The sequence below is a fragment of the Pseudorca crassidens genome, chromosome 11 (assembly GCF_039906515.1).
Source record: "Pseudorca crassidens isolate mPseCra1 chromosome 11, mPseCra1.hap1, whole genome shotgun sequence".
Lineage (NCBI taxonomy): Eukaryota > Metazoa > Chordata > Mammalia > Artiodactyla > Delphinidae > Pseudorca > Pseudorca crassidens.
In genome coordinates, this window is record NC_090306.1 from 87769061 (window position 1) to 87782754 (window position 13694).

Genomic DNA, 13694 nt, shown 5'->3' on the forward strand with positions numbered 1-13694 from the left:
TGTTGTTGGATTCTGTTTGCTAGTATTTTCTTGAGGATTTTTGCATCTATATTCATCAGTGATATTGGTCTGTAATTTTCTTTGTTTGTAGTATCTTTGTCTGGTTTTGGTATCAGGGTAATGGTGGCCTCATAGGATGAGTTTGGGAGTGTTCCTTTCTCTGCAATTTTTTGGAAGAGTTTGAGATGGATGGGTGTCAGCTCTTGTCGACATATTTGATGGAATTCACCTGTGAAGCCATCTGGTCCTGGACTTTTGTTTGTTGGAAGATTTTTAATCACAGTTTCAATTTCATTACTTGTGATTGGTCTGTTCATATTTTCTATTTCTTCCTGGTTCAGTCTTGGAAGGTTATACCTTTCTAAGAATTTGTTCATTTCTTCCAGGTTGTCCATATTATTGGCATAGACTTGCTTGTAGTAGTCTCTTAGGATGCTTTGTGTTTCTGCGGTGTCTGTTGTAACTTCTCCTTTTTCATTTCTAATTTTATTGATTTGAGTCCTCTCCCTTTTTTTCTTGATGAGTTTGGGTAATGGTTTATCAATTTTGTTTCTCTTCTCAAAGAACCAGCTCTTAGTTTTATTGATCTTTGCTATTGTTTTCTTTATTTCTCTTTCATTTATTTCTGCTCTGCTCTTTATGATTTCTTTCTTTCTGCTAACTTTGGTTTTGTTTGTTCCTCTTTCTCTAGTTCCTTTAGGTGTAAGGTTAGATTGTTTGAGATTTTTCTTGTGTCTTGAAGTAGGTTTGTAGAGGTATAAACTTCCCTCTTAGAACTGCTTTTGGTGCAACCCATAGGTTTTGGATCATCGTGTTTTCGTTGTCATTTGTCTCTAGGTATTTTTTGATTTCCTCTTTGATTTCTTCAGTGATCTCTTGGTTATGTAGTAACGTATTGTTTAGCCTCCATGTGTTTGTGTTTTTTACATTTTTTTCCCTGTAATTCACTTCTAATCTCATAATGTTGTGGTCAGAAAAGATGCTTGATAGGATTTCAATTTTCCTAAATTTACTGAGGCTTGGTTTGTGATCCAAGATATGATATATCCTGGAGAATGTTCCATGTGCACTTGAGAAGAAAGTGTAAACTGCTGTTTTTGGATGGAATATCCTATAAATATCAATTAAATCTATCTGGTCTATTGTGTCATTTAAAGTTTCTGTTTCCTTATTTATTTTCATTTTGGATGATCTGTCCATTGCTGTAAGTGAGGTGTTAAAGTCCCCCACTATTATTCTGTTACTGTCGATTTCCTCTTTTATAGCTGTTAGCAGTTGTCTTATGTATTGAGGTGTTCCTATGTTGGCTGCATATATATTTATAATTGTTGTATCTTCTTGGATTGATCCCTTGATCATTATGTAGTGTCTTGCCTTGTCTCTTGTAACATTCTTTATTTTAAAGTCTATTTTATCAGATATGAGTATTGCTACTCCAGCTCTCTTTTGATTTCCATTTGCATGGAATACCTTTTTCCATCCCCTCACTTTCAGTCTGTATGTGTCCCTAGATCTGAAGTGGGTCTCTTGTAGACAGCATATATATGGGTCTCATTTTTGTATCCATTCAGCCAATCTGTGTCTTTTGGTTGGAGCATTCAATCCATTCACATTTAAGGTAATTATCGATATGTATGTTCCTATGACCATTTTCTTAATTGTTTTGGGTTTGTTTTTGTAAGTTCTTTTCTTCTCTTGTGTTTCCCACTTAGAGAAGTTCCTTTAGCATTTGTTGTAGAGCTGGTTTGGTGGTGCTGAATTCTCTTAGCTTTTGTTTGTCTGTAAAGCTTTTGATTTCTCCATCAAATCTGAATGAGATCCTTGCTGGGTATAGTAATCTTGGTTGTAGGTTCTTCCCTTTCATCACTTTAAGTATATCATTCCACTCCCTTCTGGCTTGTAGAGTTTCTGCTGAGAAATCAGCTGTTAACCTTATGGGAGTTCCCTTGTATGTTATTTGTCATTTTTCCCTTGCTGCTTTCAATAATTTTTCTTAGTCTTTAATTTTTGCCAATTTGATTACTATGTGTCTTGGCATGTTTCTCCTTGGGTTTATCTTGTATGGGACTCGCTGCACTTCCCAGACTCGGATGGCTATTTCCTTTCCCATGTTAGGGAAGTTTTCAACTATAATCTCTTCAAATATTTTCTCGGGTCCTTTCTCTCTCTCTTCTCCTTCTGGGACCCCTATAATGCGAATATTGCTGTGTTTAATGTTGTCCCAGAGGTCTCTTAGGCTGTCTTCATTTCTTTTCATTCTTTTTTCTTTATTCTGTTCCACAGCAGTGAATTCCACCATTCTGTCTTCCAGGTCACTTATCCGTTCTTCTGCCTCAGTTATTCTGCTACTGATTCTTTCTAGTGTAGTTTTCTTTTCAGTTATTGTATTGTCCATCTCTGTTTGTTTGTTCTTTAATTCTTCTAGGTCTGTGTTAAACATTTCTTGCATCTTTCTTGATCTTTGCCTCCAATCTTTTTCCGAGGTCCTGGATAATCTTCACTATCATTATTCTGAATTCTTTTTCTGGAAGGTTGCCTATCTCCACTTCATTTAGTTGTTTTTCTGGGGTTTTATCTTGTTGCTTCATCTGGTACATAGCCCTCTGCCTTTTCATCTTGTCTGTCTTTCTGTGAATGTGGTTTTTGTTCCACAGGCTGCAGGATTGTAATTCTTCTTGCTTCTGATGTCTGCCCTCTGGTGGATGAGGCTATCTAAGAGGCTTGTGTAAGTTTCCTGATGGGAGGGACTGGTGGTAGGTAGAGCTAACTGTTGCTCTGGTGGGCAGAGCTCAGTAAAACTTTAATCTGCTTGACTGCTGATGGGTGGGGCTGGGTTCCCTCCCTGTTGGTTGTTTGGCCTGAGGAAACCCAACACTGGAGCCTACCTGGGCTCTTTGGTGGGGCTAATGACAGACTCTGGGAGGGCTCATGCCAAGGAGTACTTCCCAGAACTTCTGCTGCCAATGTCCTTGTCCCCACGGTGAGCCACAGTCACCTCCTGCCTCTGCAGGAGAGCCTCCACCACTAGCAGGTAGATCTGGTTCTGTCTCCCCTGGGGTCACTGCTCCTTCCCCTGGGTCCCGATGCACACACTACTTTGTGTGTGCCCTCCAAGTGTGGAGTCTCTGTTTCCCCCAGTCCTGTCGAAGTCCTGCAATCAAATCCCACTAGGCTTCAAAGTCTGATTCTCTAGGAATTCCTCCTCCCATTGCAGGACCCACAGGTTGGGAAGCCTGATGCGGGGCTCAGAACCTTCACTCCAGTGGGTGGACTTCTGTGGTATAAGTGTTCTTCAGTCTGTGAGTCACCCACCCAGCAGTTATGGGATCTGATTTTACTGTGATTGCGCCCCTCCTACCGTCTCATTGTGGCTTCTCCTTTGTCTTTGGATATGAGGTATCTTTTTTGGTGAGTTCCAGTGTCTTCCTGTCGATGATTGTCCAGCAGCTAGTTGTGATTCTGGTGTCCTCACAAGAGGGAGTGAGAGCACATCCTTCTACTCTGTCATCTTGGTTCCTCCATCAGGAATTTTTTTAAATCAAAGGAAATATGGGCTTTTTTAAAGTTTCAAGAGAAAGTGACAAATACAAAGATGGGCAAAGATAATCTAACATACAGATATTTGGAGTCCCTTAGGAATAAAACCAAAGCCAAGAAACACAACAGAAAACTTTCTTAAAATTAAAAAAAAAAAAGTAGAAGAAGATTTGAAAGTATGTATTGAAACATCATACTGGGCCTTTCCTGAGGAACTTACTAGAGAGTAAGTTTCAAGCAACTGAAATGAATAAATGACTAAAATTAAATAAAAGCTTGAAGGAAAGACTACAACGTGTAGTAGATAAATGTTCTGATAATGTAAACATCGTAAACTACTTTTAAAATATGATATGGATTCAGATTGAGATATGTTATGTATCAAAAACCTAGAGCAAATGTATATTTCGTGATCAAGCATTCAATTTAAAATTATGAACAAGTCAAAGATGTCCCATCACCACTTCTATTCAACATTATATCAGTGTTCCAAGACAGTACAAAGTGCAAGGGAAAAAAATATACTAACTGAAAAGTAAGAAAAATGTTATAATTCAGACATGATAGTCTAAGAGGTGATATAAACTATTAGAACTAATAAGTATGCAGAAAGTTCTGGATATAAAAATCAATGTTTAAAAAATTTGTGTTTCCATATATCAACAAAAACAATCAGAATATATAATTTTTTCAAGATACCTTTAAAGATAGCATTGAAACCTATATGATACCTAGGAACAAATATAAGTGAAACTATGCAAGGCTTTAATGAAGAAAAAAAATCATAAAACTTTGTTCAAAGACCCAAAAAGTGATTGAAATAAAAGGAGAGATATACTATGTTCATGGATGAGAAGATTCAACATCATAAAAGTATCATCTCCTCAAATTAATCTATAAATTTGACATAATTTCAATTCAAACCTGACATAAAGCTGATCCTAAAATTCACATGAGAGATCAAATGGCCAAGCAATTTTGAAAAACAAGATAGTATCCTCACCCTACCAGACATCAAGATTCCTAAGAAAGTTGTAGCAATTAGGATAGTGTGGTTTTGGTAGCAGGACAGAGCAAGAGACCAATTGAATAGGTCAAAGAATCCAGAAACAGAAACACGTAGATGAGAATTTGAACCCTGAGTCATAACTGTTTTAGTCGACTCTGTTCTAGAGTCTGGAATCAAGTATTTTGTCAGGACTCAGATTTCACTACTCTAAGATCCTGAACTGGAATTGGATCTATTCTCCTGGAATCATAACCTTGTTATACATAAAATAAATTTAAATTTCAGACTGTTCAGTTTCCATATAGGCTTTTTTAAGACTATCCATTAAGGCAGAGTAGAAAACTTTTGGCACAGAAGGCAGATGTTAATTGCAGTGTTGCTCTTTGTCAGTGGCTCATTGTTAGCAACTCCACCTTTCTTTTCTCATTTGAGGATAAAATGCAATAATATTCCAAAAAGCACTTCAAAAATTCTCAGGTATCCCTCTGTCTCAGGGCCAAATGTAATAATAATAGCTGTTGGAGGCTTTATCATGATCCAGACACTCTAATGAACATGTTATATGAATTATAGTAGTTAATCCTCGAAACAACCTTATGAAGAAAGTGCAGTTATCATCCTCATTTTATGGTTGGCACATGGAGGGTAGGAGGAATTAAATAATTTACCCAAGATCAAGGTCAATTAGCTGGGAAGTAATGGAGCTGGGACTTATATCTATGTCTGTTGAACAGCAGCACCTGGTCTCTTAGTTACTCCCCCACAGTCTTTCTGTAAAATATTGTCATCGCTCTGTTTGAAACTGAACTGGTACATTTTCAGTCTTAAAATCAGAGTAAAGGGAAAACTGCATAATCTGAATTAATTAAAACCAACCAATCATCTCTCCCCAAAACATCTTTACAGAACTAAGTCAACCTTATTTTCTAATATAATTTTTAGTCTTCTGACAAGAAATGCACAGGTGACTAGCAGGCACTGCTAAAAAACAAACAAAATTTTAAAAGTGTGAGAAACTTGGAGAGGATGCTGTTTCCTGAAACAAGAGTCAACTCCTAATGCCCCGTTTATGGACCAGGTCTTACACTGACACATGAAGAAGCTCTTTTAATTAACTGGTTAGGAATTTAATATCTTCACATATGCAAGGCAAGTCGACTTGCCCAGGCAACCAGATACACCAAGCTTTGTATATTAGTTCTGCTCTTTTGGCTTTTGAATGAACCTTCTAAGTCATGGGCATTAAAGCTGTCTTAAGTAAGTGTTTTTTTTACACCAGTGTTCTTTGGGAAAATGAGGATATGCTAACCAGTGGCGGAGAGTACAAGGTGACCGAGCAAATTAAAACTTAACAATAATAATATTAAGCGACAAGAGCCCAAATAACAAGATCCAGGAGATTAATTTGCTGAATATCATGTGGTTCTCACTAAATGTGAACAAAGAGATCTTCAGAGCCTTGCCAAACTATGAAGATAGCGATTAGGCAAAGTACCCAAACGCATATCTGCTTTTGCATGGCTTTTTCAGAAACCATTTCCCAGAAGTTAAGGTGAGTTTTGCCACCTTACTAGAGTGGTACATTTGAAGGCACGTCTTTGGTCTTAGTAACACTGCCAAACTCAGGTATTTTTTGTATTTGTCTTAGTGGTCCCCTGAACTCTCTTACCTTAACAAAACTGTGGGTAATTTTCCTAAAAACAGAATATTATTCCTTCTGATATCTGCCTTCAAGAAATTTAAGAATTGCACTCGGGATAAGCATAACACTTTCTTACACAATTTCTTAGTTGTATCATTTACACCTTTAACTTTTTCTTAACCATTTTATTTGAGCTATGTCACCTGGGTCCACAAACTATCTCTATGAGATTACAATCACCTTAAGAGTAAGTGCTATAGTAATTCCTATTTATTTTTAAATTCTCCCATCAAAATTCATAAGTGATTCTTCATGTAAAAGTTCTACAAAGTTTTTCTGTTTGTATTTCTTGTCTCCCATAAAATTTAACACGGATTATCACCCAGAGGAGACAGGCAGTAATTTATTCTTTGAGCGAAATTAAATTTGTTTAATTAAAAATTTTAAAGATTTTACTCTACTTTATATACCATATTTTGTAACTTTAATTTTTCCCCTCACTCAACAAATATGTATTGAGTTTGTACTATGTGCCAGAAACATATTATGACTATATTTCTCTTAAAACAATTTTTTTCCACAGAATAAGATCATAGAATTTGACAGCCAGAAGGAGACTTGAGGGTTACTAATTCAATACACTGATTTTAGAGACGATGAGGGAATTTTTCGAGAGTTTGCAAAAGTAGTGTCAGACCTAAGGAAAGTAGCTTGTTGGTGCCTCAGTGGGAAGTAACACCCAGGTCTCTTGACTTTGGTGCCAGGACTTTCCCTTGTCAGAAGTTACTTTTAAATTTTCTAGTATGTTTATAGATGAGAAATTCATCAGAATATGCCATTTATTGTACCTGAAAATGGTTACTGGTTGCTGCTTGTCCCAGTGACTCTACTGTAATAGAAGAGAAATAAGCCTATATTAAGAATGTTTATAATCACAGTCAAGAAACATAAAAGTATTTGTACCCTTTGATTCAGTAATTCTACTTTTAAGGATTCATCCTGGGGAAATCATCAGAGATACAAACAAAGATTCAGGTACAAGACTCTACTTCAGGCTTTTTATCAAAAGTCTAACCATAAATTACGTGACACCTCATGGCAGAATATTATACAGCTTCAAAGGATGTGTAGTCATGCAACAAAACTTAGTATAATGTTAAGTTTTAAAAAGGTAAAATTTCACACAGTCTAATTTCAGTTTAGTAAAATGAAATTAGATGTGTGTGGTAGTGCATTCTAGCCTGAACAAAATAGACTTAAACTCATAACTGTGGTTATTTTGGAGTAATAAGATTATCAGTGATTTTAAATTTCTTTTGTTACTTTTTCGGCATATCCAATTTTATAAAACAAATTTGTATGCATGTACACTAAGAAGAGTGAAAAGGAGTACTGTCATACTAGTCAAGGTAGGCCCAGCAGGTGGCCAAACTGAACAGACACCGACAGGGAAAAAAAAAAAAAAAGTTGATTTAAGTGAAGCCATAATACCTCTCTATTTTAAACTTTTTAATGATCTCTTCACTTCTGGCTTGCCACAGTTATCATTCTTTTCTGGACTGAACTTGAACACCCTTGGTAGTCTACTCACAAATTCCTAGCAAGGAGTCCCCTGCCACACGCTCTCAGCCTTACCACCCTAACCCGCATTTGAGATCATAAGGTGAACCCCATCGTGCCCCTACATAACTATTTGTAATCCCAGGTCATCCCGTATAATCCAGACTCTGCTCTCTATATGTCTCTGTACACCCCCTAGTCTGACCCAATCTCCCACACCCCTTCGTGGCTCCAAACCCTTCCATTGCAGCCTGGTGGGGAGGCTGCTTGGTCAGCAGCAAAATATTCTACATGGCCAACCTCTTCTTCGAGCATCTCCTTCACTTTGTCCTTTCACTGAAACCTGTCTCCTGGGGCCATTCCTTGTTAGGGAGGAATGGGAATTTCTCTCCCATCCTCTACCACCTGGCGTGAAGTGGGTTACATGTCCTCTGTGTTTTTCACTTGCAAAACATGTGCTTTTCGCTTGCAAAACATTGTCCTCCCCTTCTCCATAAAAACCAGTTTTTGTGAAGCTCATACCACCAGAACATACCCTATCTTGGAAATATATTTACTTAATGTTCTGCATCGTTAGCTTCAAACCTGAGACTGATGATGCTTCTAAAACGTATACCTAGAGGAAACCCACACTTAAAAGGTTCACCTGGCTTTAAGTCACAGATGTGCTGCAGCACTGCAGCTGTAAAATGAATTGTCATTGGTATCCACTGTAAAATGAGCCAAATGTTCTCCATAGATGATGCTGAAATGGTCAGAAGAGAGGTTTAATTCAGAGTACACTGCCCATTTGACTACTGTGTCCTAAAGAGTTAAGGAAGGAAATGAGCCACCATCCAGTTAGGACAAAGGAAAAGCCCTATGGACTGTGGCAGCCGCAGTCCCCAGCACCGTCCAGGCACAGAGTAGACCCTCTGTACATATTTATTAGCTGACTGACTAATGGGTTTTAATGCCATTCCACACATTCCAAACTAGTTTAGCCTATAAATTCCTGTAGCCTGACATTTCCCATTCAACAATCCACAACTTATCATGTTATCTGATCTTTTGATTTGACTGGTTTACTTAAAGACTGGAATTTGTAGGGCCTGACCCATAGAAAAACAGAAAACAAGTGGACTTAAGAGCAAAAAAAAAAATGTTTATTTATAACTCCAAAATTAAAGTCTGAAGCTAAAGCACACTCTGATCATACAGGACTTTTGTTTGACTGGATGACTAGTTTCATCTCCTATGGTTTCTCCTGCCACCCTCTTATTTATGTGGTTACCTATGCAAACGGCTCCAAGCAACACTGTCACTCACTCTTTGAAACATTTGTTTTCCTTCAGCAAGTATTTATCTAGTGCCTACTACGTGCTGTGCGCTATGCTAGGTGCTAGACTAGCACAAACAAGACTGATAATGTCCCTGCCCTGTATGCCTTCTACCGAAGTGGCAGGTAAGGGCCTTATATATTTTGATTCTATTTCATTCTATTCTATTCTAATAGACTTAGACTTACATAATAAAATAATAACAAATATTATTTCAGTAGCAATTTTTAATTAACAAAGTATTTTCACAACCAGTATCTTATTTGATGCTCAGAAAAAGCTCCATGGGAGGCTGTAGAGAAAAGGGAATCCTCCTACACTGTTGGTGGGAATGTAAATTGGTACAGCCACTATGGAGAACAGTATGAAGGTTCCTGAAAAAACTAAAAATAGAACTACCATATGACCCAGCAATCCCACTACTGGGCATATATCCAGACAAAACTATAATTCAAAAAGATACATGTACCCCTATGTTCATAGCAGCACTATTCATAATAGTCAAGACATGGAAACAACCTAAATGTCCATCCACAGATGAATGGATAAAGATGTGGTACACATATGCAAGGAATGCTACTCAGCCATAAAAAAGAATGAAATAGTGCCATTTGCAGCAATATGGATGGAACTAGAGATTATCATACTAAGTGAGTAAGTCAGAAAGAGAAAGACAAATACCATATGATATCAATTATATGTGAAATCTAAAATATGACACAAATGAACTTATCTATGAAACAGAAACAGATTCGCAGACATAGAGAACAGACTTGTGGTTGCCATGGGGGAGGGACGGAGTGGGAGTTTGGGGTTAACGGAGGCAAACTATTACATATAGAATGGATAACAATAAGGTTCTACTGTATAGCACAGGGAACTAACTATATTCTGTCATGAACCATAATAGAAAGGAATATTTTTAAAAAAGAATGTATATGTATGTATAACTGAATCAATTTGCTGTACAGCAGAAATTAACACAACATTGTAAATCAACTATACTTCAAATTTTAAAAAAAAGCTCTGTGGGGTAGGAAAAGGGGACTAGTTTTACTGATGTTATTTTATAGATGACACCGTCAAGACACTGAATGTAATGACATTAGCGGACATTATTCCTAAGGGACTGAGATTCACATGGGGTGGGGGACCTGGGACAGAGAGAGCACGAGCTAGCATCCAGTGGAGAAAAGACAGTCCATACACTACCAACCATCACTGTTTGGAAATTTCTTAGGCTAGTTTATTTGTTCATTTTTGACTTTTACAGGACACATGCTGCTGCAACAGTTTTATTTATCACCATGCCTGAACCTCTTGCCTTGGGAGGTCTGTTGATCAAGGCTACCGTGGTCATCTTAAACAGATATCCTTCTCACTGGCATTTGGTGGGAACACCTCTCTCACCAGGTAACTTACCAGCCTTGCAAGCAAAGGACACGATCTTTGCCCAGACAAATTTACCAACATCACCTGCAGTAGTGTTTACACCCCTAGAAGACAGACACTGTGGCTTCCTTTTATGAACTTCTATGAAAAGCTTCTAAGAGCATTAAACAAGTGCATTATTGAAGAGGTCTCTTTAAGATCAAATCACGATAATTACACAAAAGAATATATTTTCATTTGGAAAGGACACCAAAGTCCTGAACACTAGATACCCAAAACAGAAGGAGGAAATCCCATGAAACAAAATCCTCAGGACTGATTGTATTTATGTCTGTATCTTTATATTAGGCAACTGGCCCAGCCCTGGACTGTCCAGCCGAGGGCTACCATTCAAGAGGACGTGTAGGCACTCTGCTCCCCAATAAGTCAGAGTGGGAGATTTCTACTAGGTTATCTAGTCTGATCAGCCCCTTATGCAAGCCTTTTTTCTCTTCGGTTAAAGGAGCGATATTTGTATCCCTTTGTGGTTTTTAAATTCTGAAGAAATCCAAAGAAATAACAGAAAAACAAACAAAAAAAACCCACCAAAGCAAGGGAGTGTCAACTCGGTCAAGATAAGCATGTGCCAAAGCAGGGGCTGTCGCTTCCATTTCCTCTCTAGATCTGGCAGTGAACAAAAGCAGCCGTCAGATGGAGCCCAGGTTAATCTTGAATGTTTCTTGCTTAATTTGACTATTTAAACTTTTTAATTTGTTTTTTTTTTCTTTTCTACATCTTAAAAGAAGAGTAGAGTATTTTTAGATTAAAGAAATACCATATTTTGTGAGCAGGTGGAGAGCTAGAAAATTCCAGTCACCAGGTGTCACACTATCAAACAGCACACCAGGTGTAAAAAGTGGAAAAATAGGGCTTCCCTGGTGGCGCAGTGGTTGAAAGTCCGCCTGCCGATGCAGGGGACACGGGTTCGTGCCCCGGTCCGGGAAGATCCCACATGCCACGGAGCGGCTGGTCCCGTGAGCCATGGCCGCTGAGCCTGCGCATCCGGAGCCTGTGCTCCGCAACGGGAGAGGCCACAACAGTGAGAGGCTCGCGTACCGCAAAAAAAAAAAAAAAAAAAAAAAAAAGAGAGAGAGGTGCTAATGAGGGACACTTTCAAATTCAAATCTAGGAGGAAGCCGACAGAGAGCAGAGGAGAAGCCAGGAGTACTTGTTTTCAGCATCACCAGCTTTTTCTCTCATTATTCTACAGCTGCCGCGTTCATCCATCCTTCACTATGCAAAGCCTGACTATGCATAGCCTCCTGCATAGTCTCAGATAAGACATCATCCATTCCAGGAAGGAAGGACATCTGGTTCTAGTCAATTCACCAACACTGTGCCAGCTAGGGAGGAGTCAGTAGCAATGAAAATAGACATTGCCTCAAATTGCTGAGCATCTCACGGAAACAGAGAGGCCATGCATTCAATAAACAACAAACTGATGGACTACCCAGCATGGACCAGGCACTATTCTAGCAACCCACATTCACACGGGTCGCTATCAAGGCCCAGTCCTGAGGAACAAAAGACAGTTGTAATATGTGTACCTGTATGAATTTATGCGACCATAGGCACGCAAGCGGTATTGCGGTGATTTATGAAAAGAATTAGAATTATTTCTAAAAATAACAATAAATAATGTTTCTATAGTCATTTACAGCTTACAAAGCACTTTCACATCAGGATCTTATTCAATGCTCAAAAGAGCCCCATGGGGGCTTCCCTGGTGGCGCAGTGGTTGAGAGTCCGCCTGCCGACGCAGGGGACGCGGGTTCGTGCCCCGGTCCGGGAGGATCCCACAAGCCGCGGAGCGGCTGGGCCCGTGAGCCGTGGCCGCTGAGCCTGCGCGTCCGGAGCCTGTGCTCCACAACGGGAGAGGCCCCAACAGTGAGAGGCCCGCGTACCGCAAAAAAAAAAAAAAAAAAAAAAAAGCCCCATGGGATAGGAAGGACAGCTAGTTTTAATGACGTTATTTTACAGATGACAAAAGCCCAAGGAGTAAGCGAGTGGGGTATACTTAGAAACACGTGAACTGAACTAGAAACACTAAGTTCAGGAAGGGGTTGTTACCTTTAGAGATCCAGGAAGGTAAGCAGTAGGGTGGGAAAAGGGAACTGAGGTGACTTTAAGTTTATCTGCAACATTCTATTTATGTTATTTAAATAAAATACAAGGCAGAAGGGGCAAAAGGTGAACTTTAATTAATTCTTTCTGATGAATAAACAGTTCTTCCTCTATTAGACTCTGCTTTTCTGCATTTTGAAATATCTTTTCAAAAAAACAAAGGAGAAATATGCAACAAAAAAGGAACTGATAGCCTTTAAGAATATTTATACTCCCCTCTGTTTTCATGACATATTACAAAAATCAAATGTGATCATCGAAGTGGAGACTCCAGCCTAATAGTAGCAACAAGCATGTATAAACTATCCATTCCTTTTATTTTCTTTTTCGTTCTTTTCCTTTGATTTTTTCTTTCTTCTCTTTTCCCCTATACTCAGCAATGAAATTATTCTAAATTATTCTGTTATTTTATATAACAGTTAGAGCAAGTTGTTTAAATGTCTTCATCCTTTCATAGATTAGAGTGTCCTGACGGCAGGGCCTTTGTCTCAGTCACCCCTGCCTATTTCAGGGACTGGCATCACATCTAACAGGTACATAATAACTGTTTGCTACAGAACACACACACACACAAACACACAGGGGACTTAATTCTAAATGGTAGTAGCAGTACCTATTTCATTTATTTTTTAGTGTCCTGCTCTTTCATTAGGATTCAGTAATTTAAAAAGAGAAGTAATTTTAAAAAGAAACACCACCACTCACGATCAAGTCACAATGTCTTTGAAGTGTGGCTGTCTGAATTACAAGTCCTCCTGAACTTGTAAGCAAGATTTGGTTGCATTATACTTGGAGAAAAATGAGGACTTGGTATTGATTTTTTTCCGCCTTGATCCAAAGAGAGTGCAGGTGTTTAAGCACTTATGAAATGGATTGACTCCCCTCTAGCAGCCAATTGATAATAAGTTTAAGCTTCAGAGTGAGGTTGTAAAAGGTTTGATTATAGTAACAATACTAATAGTCATGGGTTCATAAATCTTAAGAGAAAGGATGCATATGTCACATATAACGCATGAAAAAGTTGTTCTTTTATCATGGATAACTCACCATTGTGCGGAGACCTAGTTGATCA